We start from the raw sequence: 20,856 nt of genomic DNA on the forward strand, positions 1-20,856 counted from the left end.
GTAAATTAATATACGTAGTGTTCTGTAATACTAATTAGTTTATACAGTGCCCATTCAAGGTAAGCAGCGACTAATGATTCAGAGTGATATGAACTGATGTAGAGGGTCACGTCTATCTTGGTACATTAAGTCCATTCTGTTGGTTTAGTTTGTGTGCATCATGCAGGACCCTGGGGTGGGGACGGAAGGGATACAAACATGGGAAGCTATTGTTGCTGCCACAGCAAGTGAATGATCCAGTGGGAGGAGATAACTCAGGTCTACAAATAAATATAATTCACCATATTTTGTAATTGATGCTAAAGATGGCTACGAGCTGGAACAGTAGGCTCCCTTTTCGGAGACTGACTTACTGTGTGTCAGGCATTGGATTATATAATTTACATGATGTCAGTCACTATAAGGTAGCAACTCCCTGTATGATATACTATGAGGAAACCAAGTAACAAGAAAAGGTAAGTAACTTGCTCAAGGGCAAAGCTAAAAAGCTGGGTAGCCAGGTTTCAGACTCAGACTGCTGGATCCTTGCTCTCTGCACTATAAGACACACATCGGACACACCCATGAGGGTGCAACTATTTCTGGTTGGGGCAATCATGGACTGTCATATAGAAATAGCATCTGAGCTGGGTCTTGAAGGATACACAGTTGTCCCTCGGTACCTGCAGGGAATCAGTTCCAGGACTCCTGTGTATGCTCAAGTCCCTTATATAAAATGGTGTAATGTTTGCATATAACCCATGCACATCCTCCCGTATACTTTAAATCATCTCTAGATTACTCATAATGCAATGTAAATGCTATGTAAATAGTTACCTGCACTAGGTAAATTTAAGTTTTGCCTTTTCGAACTTTCTGGAATATAAAATATATATATATATCTTCTATCCACAGTTGGTCGAATTCGCAGATGCAGAACCCATGGATACTCAGGGCCCACTGTAGAAGTTTATGACAGAGTGGTGGGAGGGACTAAAATAAAGATATGGAGACCGAAAAGTACAGAGGCTGTGTAAGGAACTTAAAAGATGTCTAATTTGGCGGCAACTTGATGAATAGAGGGAAATAATTTGGAGAGGTTGAAGCTGGGTGGAGGGGGTGAGGGTCAAGCAGAGGTCCAGTGGTGATGATTCATGTATTGAATTGGGTCCAGGGCAAAAATCCGAGCTCTGTGGCCTGGTTTCCTCTGGACAATAGAGATCAAAAGGAATCCTAAACTCACTTTCCAATTCTGTGTCTATACTTCTCTGTCGGGGAACCCTCAGTTCCCTCTTCCACTTCCCATCTCAGTCCAGGAGGGCAGCAGGCACCCCCATTCTTCTGCCCTCTCCCCTGGTCCTCCACTAGTCCCTGTCCAAAGTAGAACTGGTTGTTCCCTGGTTGGTGAGAACATGAGCCTCCCACTGGCCACTTTTTACCTGTGGTCAGAACACCCGTGTTAAAGGACAGTCCCATCTGAGTCGTTCCCTGTGTCCACGTGGTAAGCTCTATGCTTCCGGCCCAGGACCCTGATGGGGCTGCTGTCTTGCAGTAAGACCTTCTTCTATCCATCTTGATGTATTCTGGCAGCTAAGTGGACTCCTGATAATCTTGGACTCAGGGACAAGGAAACAAAAAGAAGCCTTCCTTAGACTTCTTTACCTAAACCTTATTCTCCAAATCTTCCTTGCATCGGAATGATTGAGTCCTTGCCCAGCTATTAATAAATCGGCATCTTGTTTCCTGGCTGGTTTTGTTCTCTGCATATATAGATTTCTTGCTTAGAATCTCTAAGGAAGAGGGGAACGGGAAGAAACAGAAGAGACTGGAGGATGAAGAGGAGGAGGGATGAGCAGGAAGAGGAAGCAGGGGAGAGGTTGGGGAGATTCTCATCACCAGCCCCAGGAAAGGCAGATACTTGGGGGTTGATGGGGGTGGGGTGAGGATGGCAAAACTTTCTGGCTTCATGTGTTTTCAGTTCCATACCCCGAAGAAGGGGAATTTCCCGAATTCAGTTTAATGCTACAAATACTTGTTGGGCCTGTAGTACATGTAAGAAACTGTTCTCCATATTGGGAGCTGGCTGGGCAAGGAGAGGAAAGAGATAGACTGGCTTCCCTCAAGGAACTACAGTATGAAATCGAGTGGATTTAGTTAATCATTGAAGTTTAATAGAAGAATTCACTTCTTACCATTTACTGCAAACTCTACAAAATATCAAATGACAAATTGACTCATAAGAGCTCTTAGAAGTGAGAACTGGGTGTCTTCCAGGGGGTTATATAAGACAGACAACACCATTTATAAAAATGAGCTTCTTTTGTAGTTTTTCTTGATTCTGGAAGCTTCAATTACCCTTCTCACCTCTGATAACTTTCAAAAATCATGCAGAGATGCTACCCAACAAGTGCCTTTTTAAGCAAAAGCAGGTCACTCCCCCAGCCAAGGATCCAGCTCTTTTCACATTTCATCAAAGATAACAGAAAACATTCAGAATAATTGTAAACAAAGAAACAAGTAAGAGATTTCCAGAAGCTAATATTTTTAAAATTAGATCTGAGAAAACACTATTGCAGTTGTTAGATTTATCCCAATCTTAGAACATCACCCTTAAAACTGCATAACTGGAAAATTCTTTGCAATGTTCTTTTTCACTGTTCAGTAGCATCTTTGCCTCTTCCTGAGCATATTATGCTACCAGACAGACTATAAACTTCACTCTTTATTACAGAAAATAGCTATAAACATCTACAGGAATATTCTTAATATGTTTTGCTGGTTTTAATGCTTTTCTTATGATAGTTATGAGATTGATTGGTTCTTTGCTCCAGTGTTCTGTAACTCTAGGCAATTAATAGCTTCAAAAAGAAACTAAAACCCCGGAGTTATGAGGGAGAATCAAACATATGCAAAATGATGAAAAATTGATGTGGAAAAGGGCAAAAGCAGATTTCACTGCTGACTTTCGGACAGTGGGCCCTGAGATACACCTCGCCCATTTCTTCTCCATCTTTGACTCCTCTCAGAAGCCAAGTCCCCTATCAAATAAAGAAAACAAGCTAAACACTTAAGGGCAACTGCTATGACTTTTACACATGTGGATGGGAAAATACAATAAACACATGTTGAAAGGGACTAAATGGACGCCAGTGGAAGAGCATCAAGACGTGAGTTTTCCAGAGTGTGCCCTTCACTAGCAGAGATATTCGGGGACATTATATCAGTCAGTGTAGGAGGAGTATGGCCTTCTGTACTCACAATCCTCCCTGTCCCTGGAGCAAATACAGAAGGAACATTCTGCAGTTTTCCTGGGAATGAAATGACCCAGGAAAGACACTGTAGCAATTGCTTCTCACAGGGAAGAAAGGGGACACTGAAATGAAAAGAGGACCATCTGCTTTTGACATCAGAAAACACCTTATGTTGCAGAGAGTGTTCCTACACCAACCTGGGTGAAACTCTCTGGTTAATTCCGATTATGCCTTTAGGGAGAGGACGGAAGTTAGAGAGAATTAGGTTACTGTGCTCCCTGCTCCCTGCTAAGCTACCATTGCCCCCACTCTGTGTCTATTCATGGGCACATAAGGGACCTGGCACTCCGACCTTCTTCCAGCCAGCCTCAAGAAGAGATGTGCTTGGTGTTATTTCCTAGGGCCACCATTCCTTCTTAAGAAGATTACACAGCAGTGGTCTCAACATCTTTAAAGACTGAACTGAGGCTTCTCTCGGTCCAGCTCCTCCCCCACCAGCTGAGACCTCATTGTCCCTGACTGTAAGGGAGCAGCTCACTTGCTCAGCAATGAGTCGGTTGTGCATTTAGCTCCCTCTCAGCTGTATATTCGAGACTTACAATTGGCTTCTTTTATTCAACCCTAGTTCTTCAGTGGTTAAGCTTCTATACTGTCTTTAGTCCATTGGAGCTAACTATGACAATACCACAGACTGGGTGGCTTACAAACAACAGAAATTTATTTCTCGAAGTTCTGGAAGCTAAGAAGTCCAAGATCAAGGCACCAGCATGGTTGTGTTCGGGTAAGAGCTGGCTTCCTGATTCACAGCCAGCACCTTCTCTCTTGTGTCCTCAAATGGCAGAAGGGTTGAGAGAGCTCTGAGGGGTCTCTTGCATAAGAACACTAATCCTATTCATGAAGGCCCCACCCTCATGACCTAAGCAACTGGCAAGGGCTCCACTGCCTAATACCATCGCTGTGCAGGGGGTTAAGATTTCAACATAAAATTTTGAGGGGATGCAGACATTCAGAGCATACCATATACTGTGCTCTCAGAGACTTTATTTGTCTTGTATTGTAGACTCCCTAGTAGCTGAATTGTTCCACTGTTGACTTAATTTTCTCCTTTCTTGTAGCAACGCTTGTCCTAACAATGCCAACTGCCCACCCACGTGAACTTTTTATGAATACCTGACCCACTCTTAGTTTGCCAGTTATCATGGGCATTTACTTTGTATATCACCTGGTTTTCTCCTGAGGACTAACTGTTAGCTTTAAGAATTCCTTTTCAGCTCACATTTCTGGGTACATTTTGTTCCTAAAATAGCTGACCTTTGACCTTACTTGCTTGTTCAAAAACCTGGCTTTCTCTTGACACTGTGGCTTTAATTGGATACTTAGTCTTCTCTTTTTCCACTTTTGCTAATTTTACCACCATCTAAACTCTGGTTTGAGAAAACTAAATCTGACAGCTGAAAAGAGCACTTAAAAATTCATTAATTGTATTATAAATTACAACTGTATTATGTTTTTCTGCCTTCTCTAAAATTAATATTGCTTCTCATGAATTTATTTGAATACTTTTGCTTATATTTGATTTTCATACATCTTACATTTTTAAGCAGTTAATATTTTTGCATAATGATACTGATAAAGCTTGAGACCTTCCCTAAACAAATAAATTATTAACTTACAACTGAGCTCTAGGTAGAATTATGATTCCTTCATTCGCTAATAACCTATCATAAGAACATAGGGATTTGAATTGAGTCATACCAGGGGCAGTCCATCCCAGTGTTCAGCTGTGAATAACTACTTCAAGTAACATGCAATGGTTGATATGCAGCTGTGCTACCTAACAAGCTTTAAAAGTAACTATTATATATCACAGAGAGCTAATAGCATATTATGGCCCTTTTAGTCATAAATTTGTCCATGTTTTTCATAATTCCATTTGTGTTTCGTAAGAGAACCACTTCTGCTGTGGACATCAGTCACTCTTTTAGGCTGTATCAAATAGAGAGACATAGGTACAGAAAGTGATGGAGGAGGAGAAAATTTTATTATTCATGCTAATAAAATGTAAAAAAGTATGGTTTCATCTAGAAAAGCAGACATAGATATAACTGTAAAATATTTTTGTATGTTTGGTGTCTTTAGTGTGAGGTAGGGGAAAGAATATAGACCTCAAAGTCAGACAGATCCAACACTGTCCTTTACTATCTTCATGACCTCTCTGAACCTGTTTCTTTAATCTGTTAAAAAAAAACTAATATTTACCTTTAAGGTCTGTTGTTAGAATTAAAATAATAATAAATGAATTCAGTACTTAGTAGGAAGTTAATATATGAAAGTAGTAATACTAGTAATACTAATTTGATATCTCTCACTTGGAAATATTCTTTGAATTAAAAAGTGAAGAAGGAGGGAACTAAAGAATTAGAGTTTTGTTTGGTCTTGGCAACATATAGGCAGAACTGTCAAAGGGAACATGGTCTAGAGCTGCACTGTCTAATACAATAGACACTAGCCTCATGTAGTTACTTACACTTAAAATTTTAAATTAAAAATTTAAATTAAATCTTTGGTTGCACTAGCCACAGTTTAAATGCTTGGCAGCCACATGTTGCCAGTGGCTACCATATTGAATAGAGCAATAGACAATATTTCCATCACTGCAGAAAGCTCTGTTGGGAAGTGCTGGTCTGGATCCAGAGATTCTCTGTAGACTTCATTACTACTGTCACAAAGCAACTGTCTAGGATTAGGTGGCTCCTCACAGTGCTGGGAACTGGCCAATGCCAGTTTCTAGTTCCCTTTCCCCACCACGTTAATGGGCTTCTCGGTCTCTGCTCCCTTATCTCATCACACAAAGCGCCTTTGCACATTTGTCTGTTCTTATGGCATCTACTAGAGCCTGTCTTGTTTCAAGGTGTCTGTTCACTAAACCCAGCTCAGACCTTTGGGAGCATAGAACGCTTTACAGGAATAACTTCGTTTTCAAATTCAAAGTAATGATTGAAATGCCTCTCACTGTAGAATTTCAGGAGGAAAATTAAGGCTAGGGGATATACCCTATTCTCTTTAAAAACCATGGTATTTGGGCGGCTCCCTAGTTCCCTCTGTCCACAGCTGGTTCTATTCTGGCTGCACTAATTGGATAGATTAAAACATGAAATGTCTCTTGGAGGAATCAAATTTTTTGAGACAAATATGACAGTTATATTCATTGTTTGGGAATATTTTTAAAAATTTTATTCTTGTTCATATTAAGGGCCATGTGATTCTAATAAGACCCATATAATAGTGAGTATGAAATGGTTAAACAATTAAACTCTGAAGTTCTGCTCCCAGGTAGAGTGCTTAATGATTTGAAAGTGTCATGGTGACTTAGAACAATAGAGGGGTCATACCTTCTCAGATCCATCAGGAAATTACTCTTCCTGCTTGAAATCGCTAAGTTTCAAATGTTTCTATTGCCCAAATAAGGCAGAATACAGAAGTTGTTGCCAGAGGGAGAAATGCGAGGTCACATAATAAAGTGAGGAGACATTCCCATTATATGGCAGACATTTAACAGGGATCCTTGGAGAAAAGCAGCCCCTTTAAATACAGGTGGTGGAGACCGTATCTAAAACCAGCACTTTGAACATCTATAATACAAGAGACTATTTTCTGACTTTAATACATAAGAGTGACAACCTCAGAACAAAACTCCCTGTGTCTAGAATCACACAGAAGATATATAAAAAGATCAGTAGAACCTGGAGGTTCAATATAAGATGAGAATTCTGACCAGACTAGAACAGAAACAATTCTACCAGCCTCATTGAAGGAAGTCAACAAGTCACCACTCGTTGGGAAGAAAGGATAGATATAAAGCGGTATGAGAGTTCTCACCATATATTAAAAATTGCTCAATTAAATTATTAAACTCTAATTAAATGTATATAGTTCATAATGTATAGTGCAAATTAGTCTTTTTCAATTCATTATTTGGTTTTTAAAAATCTTCATTAAAATTCATTTCCTATTCATAAATAGATAAATAGATCTCTTATTCATCATTTCTATTCATAGATAGTATTGACCTGGAACAAGCAGACTGCCAGATATTTCTGCAGCAAAGATGGGTTTATTTGGGATTTGTAGAGAATTACATCTGCAACCATGTTGAGCCATGGGCAAGTCCCTGCTCAGTGAGGAAAGAATGCTTTTTTAGAGGAGAAAAGGCTACAGTAAACAAAGGGTCCGTGGCTCTTCATTGGCTGAGTCCTTGCCTGGAAAGAAGAGGAGTCTTTCCTCTTCCTGTTGGGGCTCTGCTGTCATCACAGGGCATGAGAGCTCCCCCTTCTGGTCTCCAGCTTCTATTTAATTGAAGTTTTTGTTCACTGATTTTTTACAATAGATATTTTGGCTGGACTCTCAATTGATACTTGGATTTGAGATTGTGTGCTCTACCTTGCAACGTGGGGAAAAGGGTGCCCCACCCAAACATATCTGAACGGGACTTGTTTCTGCTTAGCCAGCTAACACAACGAGTCACATGTTAGAGGAAATACAAGATTGTGACACAGCACCCCCAGAGGCTCTGGCCGACCCGCAGGATCTCTGAGACCTTAATCTGCCTCTGTTTCTGATCTCCCCTTGTCTTTGGCACACTCAACTTTCAGCTGCCTAACTCTCCCCACTCTTAAAATAAGAAAACTCAAATTTCTGAGCCACTGAACAGGGCTGTTAGCTTTCCATGCTGGAGTTATGTCCTACCAAAGGCCTGATGAGTATCAGTGGTTTGTTTCCAAAATGTCTTCAGTTATTGTATGTGTTTTTAGGAAAGATTAAAGAAGTAGCATTAATCATCCCAAGCCTTTCTCTCTTTCCCCTTCCCTGCCCAGGCTAAGCATACCTGAACAAATACAATAAGAGCTTTCACTGTGTTGGCAAGGATGTTTGTAAATGTGTGTGTGCGTGTGTGTGTTTACCCATGTGATTTACAAATAACCCAAGTGAACTAAGTGAAGTAAGTTTAGGCCATGCTTACCAGGAATATTAGGAAGCAAAGGCCCTTCACCATCTGAATTAGCTCTGGCACTGTTTCAGGGAAAACTGGCTCACATCTCTTGCATAAGACTTATGTAAGAGATTAGATGTGGTGCCTAAACTATTCCAGTTATCTACGGCATGGAAAAAAGAAAAGTATGCTACATTGTTGTTACTTGCTAGCTCTCTCAATTTCAAGGGATTCTTTGCTTATGGAAGTAAAGCATCTCAATTCTTAAAAAAAAAAATAAAGCTTAGTTTTTCTAGTCTTTGTCACACAAACATATGTAGAAGTAAACCAAAAAGGAGGGGAAAAAAGCTATGGTACAGGCAATAAGTAGTTTAGAACTTGGGTAGATATTTAAATTAGTTCATCTATAAACAGTAACAAAAATAACAGTTTTACGATTAAACTTGAAACTCCAAAGCCACATTCCATACATAGCTATTACATATCACTGAAGAAATAGATTTTCCCACACCTCATAAAATAGCTCCTCAAAATTTAGAGCTCACTGTTTATTACCATCATCATTATATTCTGGAAAGGATTTAGATCAAATCTGATTTCCAGATATTTTGACCAAAAGAGAAATGAAGGACAGACATGACTTGAATCCAAGTCCACGTGCCCCATGCACAGGGAGGCCAAATGAACAGAGACGTCGGAGTCTGGAGTAGAGAAGGGTCTATCACAGGGCCAAGCAGGGAGAATGGGCAGCTCGTGCTCAAAAGACCCAAACAAACTCCCCGATGATTTCCAGGGAAGCATTTTTAAAGGCAACATTTGGGCCGCAGGGGTTATGACCTTCTTCTGCTGGTGAGGTAACAGGGTGGTTCTTCAGGACTCTCCTGCTCAGCCTGAAGTTACCATCCTCCACCTGGGTGTGGGCCTTAGTTCCAGTAGCACAACTCAAAGATATGCCTCAGATTTTTTTTTTTAATATTTTTTTTTTATGCACTGGATTGTTGTGTATATCCCTTGAGGAGGAACTAGGACTCTGTCTTAATGCTGCACTATTCTTTCCTGACTGCTTTTCCTTTGTTCCCACATTCCCTCACTTCCCTAATTAGTAACTGCCCTTTGGAACTCAGGGAAAGGCTAAAGTCTTTTTCCTGCAAACCAGAAACAGGGGACACGGAAAGGCTTTTGTTCCCTGGGAGGGCCCCACAGGGCCATGCTCAGTTTCATAAGGTTCTCCTTGGTTCTCATTTCTGACATATATATTTTTCTCTTTGGAGCTGTGTGGTAGAGAGAAAAAAACTTAAAATGTAGAGTCAGGCCAGCTAGCTCAGGTACAGATACAGACATCATCGCCTACTTGCTGCATGACCCAAGAAAATTGCTTAATTACTCTGAGCTTATTTTCTCAATTGTAAAAGGAGAATAATAATATCTATCTCGTAGGGTTGTTATGAGGATTTAGATTAAAATAACCAACATGCGTTGAGTGCTTATGTGACACTGTGATTAATAATAAGAAATAAATATTTGGTCTTCCAACTCTGTCCTTGGCACAGTTCCTAAAACCGTTGGAATTTCCTAAGTGATAAGAGTGATAAAGTTATCTTTTGTTATTTATAACAAGCCCCTTTCACCACCCAGAGTTTATGTTAATGAAATGACTTTTGGAAAGCCCCTAGGAACGGATGCTGGTCACCAGGGGTACCAACCAAGTACTGAAAAGGTGGGAACTTTTAGCCCCACCCCCTGACATCCAGGGAGGGGAGAGGGGCTGGGGGTTGAATCCATCACAGATGGGCAAAGATTTCATTGGTCGTCTTACTTCAGGAAGCCTCCATAAGAACCCCCAAAAGGTCAGGGTTCAGACAGCTTCCAGACTGGTGAACAAGCAGTGGTGCTAGGAGGGTGACACACCCAGAGAGGGCATGGAAGCTCCAGCCCCTTCCCACATACCTGGCCCTGTGCAGCTCTTCCATCTGGCTGTTCCTGAGTTATATCTTTTTATAATACGCTAGAAATTTAGTAAGTAAACTGTTTCCCTGAGTTCTGTGAACCACTCTGGTAAATTAATCAAAAGCAAGGAAGGGGTCATGGGAACTTCTGATTTATGGACGGTTGGTCAGAAGCACCGATGTTTTATTTGGGCAGATTATGCTCAGAAACTGAGATTGTCTTCCCCAATAATTTATTTAACACAGGTTCACTGCAGGAATTATAATTTATAACAATAATATTTCACAAGACAACAGCATTTAAGATACTATTTCTTAATAAGCTAATAAAAAATAATATATTTCAAACCAGTAATAGGTTAATTACACTATTGTTCCAGGCGGAGGGGAAGTAGAAGGAATAAAGTTCAAATGTAGTCGAGGTGTACCTTTCTACGAGTTGGTTCTCAGCCGAGTCAGTCCTTCCAACAAAAAGTACAGAAGTAGAGTGTGTTGTAGTAGACAACACAGGAGCAGTTCTCCTAGACAGCTTACTATGTAACTGGCATGTTCTCAGCACTTTATCTAGAAAAAACCATTCATTTACTCCTCATAGCAATCCTACGAAGTAGGTATTATTATTATCCTTCCTTTCCTGATGAAGAAACCAAGGCCCAAGTAACTCAGCTCTTAAATGGGATAATGGGGTTTGAATGGGGTTGTGTGACTCTAGAACCCGCCAGTCTGTGAAGTAACAAATATGTTAGCACTTAGCCAACCACAGGGCCTGTATTAAGTTCTCCTGAAGGGTCGTTACACTTATCTTTCCTCTTTCCAGAGAAGAAAATTTGCAATGGGGTTATATATGTTCCACCAGTCTGTAGCGTCCCCGCTGAGCCAGGATGTAGCCTTAGATGGCATTTACCACTTGTTTTGAGCTGCATTTCTGAGCAATCCCAGCAGGGCCCAGGGGGCACTGAGAGTTACTACAGGCCTCACACAGTCCCTGGGCTGGGCTTCAGCCAGAAGGACAGAAGTACTAGGGTGTGGGTCTTTCATACACGGCATTTTGCAAAACTTCATGTAGAAGGAATTGAAAGCAGATACAGTGACCTAGTGGAATAATTAGGCTGGAATAATTAAAACAAGCCTGCAGTATCTGCATAAAGAAAACTTGTGCTTTTTAATGGTTATTAGGAAAAAGACAGTCTGCACATTTATTTGGCTTATGTGAATTAAGACATTAAGTCATGGTGGTTTTAAGATGAGGTGTGGTCAGTCGTAAAATTTCTTGAGAAACATTGAGTAATGAGGTAGATAGTGCACGTAAACTGACCACAGCGCCCGCCGCAGAGCAAATGTCAGGCAATTTGTCATCGTCTTACTATTACACTCTGTCTTATAGTACATAAACTCTTGAGAACCTCTGGTTGGAATGAGAAAAGTTTCTTTCCCCGAGTGTTCCTAGATGAGAGGATGGTTTGAGGTAAACTGCACCGATTTCAGTGTCTCCCGCAAAATCAAATACAGATAGCTGCTCAGGGCACCTGAAATGTGATGGAGGGTTACCAAGGCAGTTCGCCCAGACTCGTGTTGTTCTTCTGGTGAGAACCGCAATTTCAGGGCTCCCCTGTTTCACCAATCAGCTAGTTTGGTGGAACTGACTCACTTGGTCCTTATAATTAGTTGTCGTGTCTCTGTATACTTCAATATGGAAATTTGCTCAATTATTGTGAACTGTTAAAACCTATTATACAATTATATTATTATTATACAATTATATACAATTAAAACCTATTATAACCAAAACTATTATAGCTCTGTTTGCCGATTAGTGAAATAGTAAATGTTACTCAGCCCATTGAGAAGTAGTTCTCCTTCTAAAGAAGTTTAGGTTCTTTAGATCTGCATGGCTTGAAAGTGACATCTAATCTTGGGTTCACTGCTCAGTTGGGTCTGGGTATATGAAGTATTTTTACATTTGTTTTAATTTAAAAAAATTTTAATTTTTAAATTTTTTTTAATTTGAAGCATAGTTGATTTACAATGTTATGTTAATTTCTGCCAAAGTGACTCGATTATACATATATATATTCTTTTCCATGCTATTTTCCATTATGGTTTATCACAGGCTATTGAATATAGTTCCCTGTGCTACACAGTAGGACCTTGTTGTTTATACTTGTTTTAGTATTAACTCTTTTTCAAAGTGCCCAAACCCATCCATTGGTAATACATGACCCAACTTCACTCGGTCATGTGAAGCATTCCATCCAAATACACTGAACACTGAAGGCACATGTCAGTACGTGGGTGGTGGAGCCCCCGCTCTCCCCTTGGGTTCTTGGTGTGCCGTAGGTCACAAGACAACAGCAGCTTACACGTAGGGACGCCTCCAGGGTCAACCTGTATATTAAATATTAATAAAGCTTACTTCCCATCTTGTGTTTAGATGAAAAATAAACAGAAGTAGAAGTTCTCCAGTGAATCTTCTCGTGCACACCCAGAGGAGTGTACATCCCACTTGGAACACCACCACTCCCTTAAGGCGTAATTAAAGAGTTACTAAATGCTAAAATGAGAGCTCATCCAAACCCATTATTTTAAGGATTGGTGTGTACAACGCCAGTGTCCTTGAAAGTTTTTCACAGTTGCTGCCTCCCCAGCAAACTTTCCCTGGAAGTTACAATTCAATGCAATTCTGCTTTTCCGCCGCGTTCTCCTCCTACACCATTTGGGAGTTTTGCTGCACACAATTGCAGGGCTGGCTTATTCCATCTGAGAGTTTGTGGCAGGTCCATGATGGATGGCCCAATTCTAGCATAAATAGCAATACATTTCAGTTTGCTAAATACTATCACTGAAGGGGACCTCTGGTCCCCAGGGAGCAGTAGGATGTGGCAACATCAGCCGTGCAATTGTAGATCAGATCTGTTTTTATACACAAAGATGGTCATCAATATCATATTTAGATGTGGTATGAGTCAGAGATTTATATATGATTAAAATAGTTTTAAATATATTTTGCAGCAAGAATAGAAACATTAAAAATCACTCTGTTATGTTTATGCAAAAACAATTTTATTTACTGTAAGAGCTTTTTATTGAATGGCTTTAGAAACAGTGGACATTTTCTTTGGAGATGACCTGTGAGTGGATTTGTTGGTTTGAGGACGGCGCTAAAGTTTTGCGAGAATTGATGAGCTTCCTCTGCCCTGTGCCACCATGGAGATCGTTTTTAGGTGAAGAAAATACCAGAACGATTGTCCATGAATACAAGGCACAACCTAATGTTAACTATTTCCGCAGACTTTTCTTGAGATAGGTGTGTATTAATAAGAGGAGAGAATAAGGAGGAATTCGATTATCCTAGTATGTGAATAATAGCAACTCTCAGACGGTAAGTCCTAAGTGCCACTGGATGTTTAATTTCTGGTTTCAGAATATCAATCAGCCTGATTCTCTGCTTTGTGCCAACGAGTACCCATCACCTGGGGGCTTGAGAACAGGTCTTCCTATGCCAGTTTTTCTTATTCCATGAACACTTCTGCCTACCTGCCAAACAAATCATCTCGCAGCTCTCAGGAGTTAAGCTCTTTGGTTAAGTTCAGCAGCCAGCAGAAAATCCCCTCCGTTACGTATATTTTGTGGTTGGGGGGTAGGCAAAGCAACAAATATTCCAGTCTTTTAACAACTGATAGGATGGATTATCTCGTGATTTCTGTACTCGAGTCAAACACGGAGTGGCACTGATATTGGAGAAGCTTTTGTATGTTTGTACCTTTTCAAACATTCAAAGAAGGTGAAGGAATAATGCAGAGAATGTCTGTACACCCATGCCATAGATTCAATAACAATGTCATTATTTTACTGTCTTTGTCTTTCTACCTATGTATTCACACACACACACACTTTTTTTTCCCAGCATGCATTGATGATCCTTGCATAACTAATTATTTCTTTGGTGGTTGTTAAATGGTGATTTTTTAGCCTATCATTTCTTCCACATGTATGAATGGGCATTCTTCTGAAAAGAAAGTCTTCCTTTCACTCAGCAACTCGTGATGTTGATAATTCTTCTCAAAAAGACCATGATGACCTATTTAAGATCATTTAAAAATCAAAATGGAGTAACTGTGGTTCAGGCATCCAAAATGGAGTCAGATGGCCATTGTGGGTATAGTTTCAAACATGTTACTGCATCACTGAGAACTTGAGTTTTGTGAACTGTATCAAACTCAAGAACACCACCACCAGCCATTTTCAAAATAATATCTGCTGGCAGCTGCCAGCTACAACATTATGGTTTCAAGGTCTCCCCTTATAAGTGTGCAACCATTTTGAACCCCAACAATCCTTGCTTAACAAGAACCCTTACTTCTTGCCAGCTCCAATCCTAATTCTTGACAAACAATTTATGTAACTTGCTGGGTTTTGTCCATATAAGCCTCCCCCGTTTTGTAGTCCGGCAGAACACAATTCAAGTGCTTCTTGAATCTGTGTCTCCCAGGTTATAGTCCTCAGCTTGGCTCAAATAAAATTCTCTTCTATTTCTTATTATACAGTGTTTATTGATTATTTGTGTTGACGGCAGAGTAAATACTTATTTTTTTCTCTATAAAAAATTCAGATTGGGGCTTCCCTGGTGGCGCAGTGGTTGAGAGTCCGCCTGCCAATGCAGGCGACACGGGTTCGTGCCCCTGTCTGGGAAGATCCCACATGCCGCGGAGCGGCTGGGCCCGTGAGCCATGGCCGCTGAGCCTGCGCGTCCGGAGCCTGTGCTCCACAACGGGAGAGGCCGCAGCAGTGAGAGGCCCGTGTACAGCAAAAAAAAAAAAAAAAAAAAAATTCAGATTGAGCTCTTGGCATGGTAGTAGCCTCCAATGGTGGTACTTCTTTTTCTCCTTCCTGTTCTCCCTTCCTTGCTTCCTTCCTCTTTCTTGTTTTCTTTCACCCTTTGTTAAGTATCATTGTGGACTCATAAATTCTTATTTATTCATTCACTGGGTTAAAATTACAGTCATTTTTTTGAGCTTCAAACAGTACAAAAGGTGGCCAGTTGGAGGCTCTTCAAACTGTGCCCTTTAAAAAATTGTTTGACTTTTTATTTTGAAATAATTTCAAACTTACAGAAAAGTTGCAACAATAATACAAAAAACCTTGGCATTTCCTCACCCAGTCATTAACATTATGCAACGTTTGATTTACCATTCTCCCCGCCCCCCACCCGCCTCTCTCTCTCTCTCTCTCTCTCTCTCTCTCTCTCAGCTGTTTTTTTCCCAGAGCCATTTGATTAAGTCCTAGTTGTGATGCCCCATTAACTATAACCATTCGAGTGTGCATTTCCTCAAAACGAGGCACTCTCATGTAACCAAAGGACAGCCACCAAATCTGGAAATAACGGAGACAATATTACCATGATCCCCAAACTCCCGTCACCTTCTCACTCAGAAAGAAATTTAGTGCCCAGCCCTTGGTGGAAAGAAGGCAGTTTAGAATGCTAAAACATGCAACCTAAAAATGAAATGTTTGCTGTGTAGTGTGTGCAATTCTGGTAACTGTCTCTAGACCTGGAACATTATTTCTCTGAATATCCTTGGAGTAAGGTCTTGTGGAAGAAGACAGTTGAGAGGAAATAGCCGTAAATCTGGTTCATTATTTTTGTTTTTCTCTGGCAAAATACATTCTTTTTCCATGTAAGGACCTAAACAACTACAAAAAGTTACTCTGTTTTTTTTTTTTTTTTTTGCTGTACGCAGGCCCCCTCACTGCTATGGCCTCTCCCATTGCAGAGCACAGGCTCTGGACGTGCAGGCTTAGCGGCCATGGCCCACGGGCCCAACCGCTCCGCGGCATGTGGGATCTTCCCGGACCGGGGCACGAACCCGCGTCCCCTGCATCGGCAGGCGGACTCTCAACCACTGCGCCACCAGGGAAGCCCCAAAAAGTTACTCTTAAGAGCAAGAGTTAAAGGGAAGACCCCTAAGCATTTGTAGGCCCTTGCTGACTTTCAAACTGCTTTTCCTGTACTTGTTCATCTCTAGAGCTGCAAACTTAGTTCGAATTTCCATTAAAGTTTTCAAATATTGTAAATGGGCTCCCAGTCTTGGCCTGTGCAGAGCAGAACTGACTTCCTAAAGCACCAGAAGTGTGGGCATTAGAGAACTTCAAAAAAGTCTTGCACTTGCAGGGGTTTCTGAAATTAGGAATATTAGGGTTTGCTTTTTCCCCCCTTCACCTTAATGGCATTTTTATTATTTTATTTTCTACTTCCCACATGCTGTTTTAAAAAAGTTTATTTTCTATTTAGTTTTTGAAAGTAATATTTTCTTTTTTATTTTTTGAAAATAGTATTTTTTAAAGATAAGAACCAGTTCGAACTATGAGGTGGTTTAATTGCTCATTAACATATTCTTGTGAAAATCTTAAATTATAACTGATATACATATATATCTAAACTATATATATGTACATCAGTTATATATTTATACTGTATGGGGAATAGTATAGTGATTGTTTTCAAATTAAAACACTTTATTCATGGATAATATGGATAGATTCTAAGGCTATTCTTAAAAATTTGTAATTTGCATAGTTGGTGTGGGATAGACACTCACAGGGCACTTGGGGTTTAGGGATTTGTGTTTTTTGTGGCCATAGCAGGATTATACCAGAACCTTGAACCACCCCCTCATCCTTCAGACCTTCCTTTTCTTCCTGTGCTTCCCCAAAGGTCATAAACGTAATGACACCTCCCTCAGTGCTTGACATGCAAGGGGCAATTGCTTTGCTGGCTTTGTTTCGTGGGCTTGTCTCTGGCAGTATGCATACAAGTGAGTTAAACCTTCCACTGGCAAACAGGACGGGAGAGACCTCACTCTCTTGCTGGCTGCACCACTTTTTTTTATTTTATTTTATTTATTTATTTTGGGCTGTGTTGGGTCTTCATTTCTGTGTGAGGGCTTTCTCCAGTTGCAGCGAGCAGGGGCCCCTCTTCATCGCGGTGCGCGGGCCTCTCACTGTCACGGCCTCTCTTGTTGTGGAGCACAAGCTCCAGACGTGCTGGCTCAGTAGTTGTGGCTCACGGGCCTAGTTGCTCTGCAGCATGTGGGATCCTCCCAGACCAGGCCTCGAACCCATGTCCCCTGCATTGGCAGGCAGATTCTCAACTACTGCGCCACCAGGGAAGCCCATGGCTGTACCACTTTTTTTTGGTTTTGTTTTTTGTTTTTTTTGTTTTGTTTTGTTTTTGCGGTACGCGGGCCTCTCACTGTTGTGGCCTCTCCCGTTGCGGAGCACAGGCGCCGGATGCGCAGGCTCAGCGGCCATGGCTTACGGGCCCAACCGCTCCGCGGCATGTGGGATCTTCCCGGACTGGGGCACGAACCCGTGTCCCCTGCATCGGCAGGCGGACTCTCAACCACTGCACCACGAGGGAAGCCAGGCTGTACCACTTTTAACGTGAGTTTGATCTTAGCCCAATGTTGATCTTCTGGTCCACAGGTCATTAAATATTTTATGACCTTTCTCAATCTTAGGTCTGCCAGCTCTTTTTTCTCTTTATATAAGGTGTAAGATAAGCCAAATTATTGTTCCTTTTACTAATACTTAAAAATATATTTTGAATGGAACACACACAGAGCAAACAAAACCTGTAATATAGAGTACAAATATTATATTTTCTCAACATAGGTTTATATACATATGACTTAGCAATATAATTTACTTGCACTCCAGGAATGAAGAAACCTTTTTGTCTCTATTTTAAAAGTTTTGTTAATTTTTTTTTCCTGTAAATACTATTCTTTGTAAGAGATAACAGGCTCATTCTGAAAACATGCTTTGTAACCCCTAACCAAAGATCTCAAAAGTCATTGCTTGAAGTGACAGCTCACATCTCATGAAATGGACTTGTTTTGATAGTAGACCCTTGGATTATATGCTCCTTACAGCCCTTTGTATTCACCTGAGGAGAGGGTAATATACCAGCGGTATGACCCACATAACCACAGAGAAGAATCAATCTTTCCTGTATGTAGAATATGTCCCAGTCCTGCTGCCTTGCACGTATACTAGCTTATACTTCCCCACCTCCGGACTAACCAATGATTATTTTTACTTATTTATGATGGCCTTTCACCAAAAAGAATTTGAGGCAGCTTGCAAAATTGATTAATAGCTATTGGAAAACAGACTTCAGAGCCAAACGCGGGTTTTATCTGGAAGAAGGTTTCACCACAATAAGCATAACAGTTGATCAATGCCAGAAGTAACTTTAAAAATTGCCTAAGAAGACTCATTAATGCTCATTATGTACTTTCTGAGCTCTGGAAATACAAATGCACTTCAAAAGCTACATGATATAGCAAGTTACACCAATTTAAACCACTTGCAATTAAGGAGATATTGACAGCTTCCAAAATAAAAGACATCTGTGTAACAAAATATACAAACCTTGTCTTTTAACAGGAGCCACTTTTTGTCCAAATAGTAATTCGATCCAGCTACAAACAAAATTTTCCTATGAAAGAAAACGTGAGATTTGCTGATTTATTTTTTGCCAACCTGAAGAATTACCAAAGATTCCCCCCAAATAAGACCTAGGACTTTGGGATAATCCTGTAGTTCCCAATTTGGAAACTTTTATTATGGGGACATTGAGCTGTTCTGGATTTTTCAGAAGAGCATATTGTAAAAATATATCCCAAATCTGATTATCCTAGGCTAGTCTCCACCGTTTCTTGCTTGGACTGCTGCAGTAGCCTTCCAATTGATTTCCTTTCTTTCATGCTCACCAAACTAAGGTCTGTTCTCTACAAGGTAGCCAACCTCTGAAGATGGAAATCATATCCTGAGCTCCTCTCTTCACACCCTTCACAGGCTTCCTATTTTACTCAGTGATAGGATTTTGTTACCCACCTCCCCTCTTACCTGCTACTCTGGTCCCATCTCCCACTCCTTCCCTTTGTTCATTCTATTCCTACTCCTTTAGCCTCTTCATTATACTTCCAACAAGGGGAGCCCACTCCTACCTCAGGTCCTTTGAACCTCTGTTCTTTCTACCTGGAACATTCTTCCCCCTGTTATCCCAACAGTTTCTGCCACGAAGCCTTCAGGACTCAACTCAAATGTCATTGTACCAAAGAGAAACTTCTCTAACCGTTCACCTTATATGAAATCGCACACCCTTTCTCTCCGTCAAGCTCTATTTTTCTTGTAATACCGTATCATTGTTTGATATATTATACATATTTTTATCCGTTTGTGTACTATCTCTCCTGACCAGAACGTAAGCTCCATGAAGACAGGGCTCTTTTATCCTTTTGTATTCCTAGCATCTAGAACACTGCCTGGCAAAGTGCTCACTATTGAATGAACGATGACATTTACCCACAAGCTGAGATATGACATTTATTTACTTTTGACTGAAATTCCAACTGAGTGTGATAATACTGGTAAGCTCTCACAGATCAAATCTTCTGATTGGAAGTCATTTATATAAGTGCATCGTTACCTTTTGTTTTCGTTATCCCCCAACAAATTTTTTTAGACATATTTTTGTTCCTAACCACCCTCCTATGACATTTTAATACCGTAGATATATTACGTATGTTTTTATGTACTGTGTATATCTATGTATCTATATATCTGTGCTTTATATATAAAAAGAGTAAGATATTTTCAGCCACTCCATAAAAACCAATTTCTGCCCTCACTGAGAATGCATGATCTATATCTACATCGGCAAAAATTTGGAGAAATAATTTATTACTTAGTAAGTTAGTCTAGTGGATAAAATCTTCCTAAACATGAGGTCCATTGGAGAAAAATAATGGTCCTATTTGATTAAAAAAAAAAAAATGGAAAACCATGTGAATAGCTGCTAACTCTCATTGCCACCTTGCTGGGCTATGTCTTCTGTGTGCCAGTTGTATTCCTTCTTCCATTTAGTTGACACGGAAGAATACAAGAACTATGAAAAATACAAGAAATACACTGCACACAGAACCCATGCCTTTGGTTTCCTGGCTATAGTGTTGCTGGCTATATTGGTTTTGATTATATGTCTGCTCTGTGTGCCCTCTTTATGTTATTTTGTGCTTCATGATATTTTTTCCTGCCTCATTCTTTTTTTTTTTTTCTGCCTCATTCTTGAAAGGACTCAGACTGCTTAAAACTTAAACAAAAAGCAATGATAAAATAACAAAATGAAAGTATAAGAAGTGTATTACAGTAAGAACTATATATTTGGTCTTTGTCAATGGTTCCTGACGCAGATCTTCTGAAACCCTTGGAATCTCCTGAGTGATAGAGATGATGCATGTCTTCTGTTATTCATAACAAACCCCTTTCAACCATACTTGAGTTTATGCTACTACGGTGACGGTGACGCTTGGTGGATCTCTAGGTAGCTTCAGGATGGGGGCTGGTTGCTAGAGGAACCAACTATGTGATTAGAGTGTTGGAACTCTGAGCCCCAGAGAGGAAAGAGGTTCTGGACATCCAGAGATTGAGTTCATCGATCTAATCCTACAGAATGGAACCTCCATAAAAACCCCTAAATCACAGGGTTCAGAGAACTTCCCCATGGGTGATGCCTCTTGGTTCAGCGAGGGTGGCCCCTCAGAGAGGGCATGAGGGCCCCATGTACCTCCCCCACACCCCTCATACTTTGTCCTTTGAATCTCTTCCATCTGGCTGTTCCTGGGTT

Source organism: Globicephala melas, chromosome 21 (genome assembly GCF_963455315.2).
Source record: "Globicephala melas chromosome 21, mGloMel1.2, whole genome shotgun sequence".
NCBI lineage: Eukaryota > Metazoa > Chordata > Mammalia > Artiodactyla > Delphinidae > Globicephala > Globicephala melas.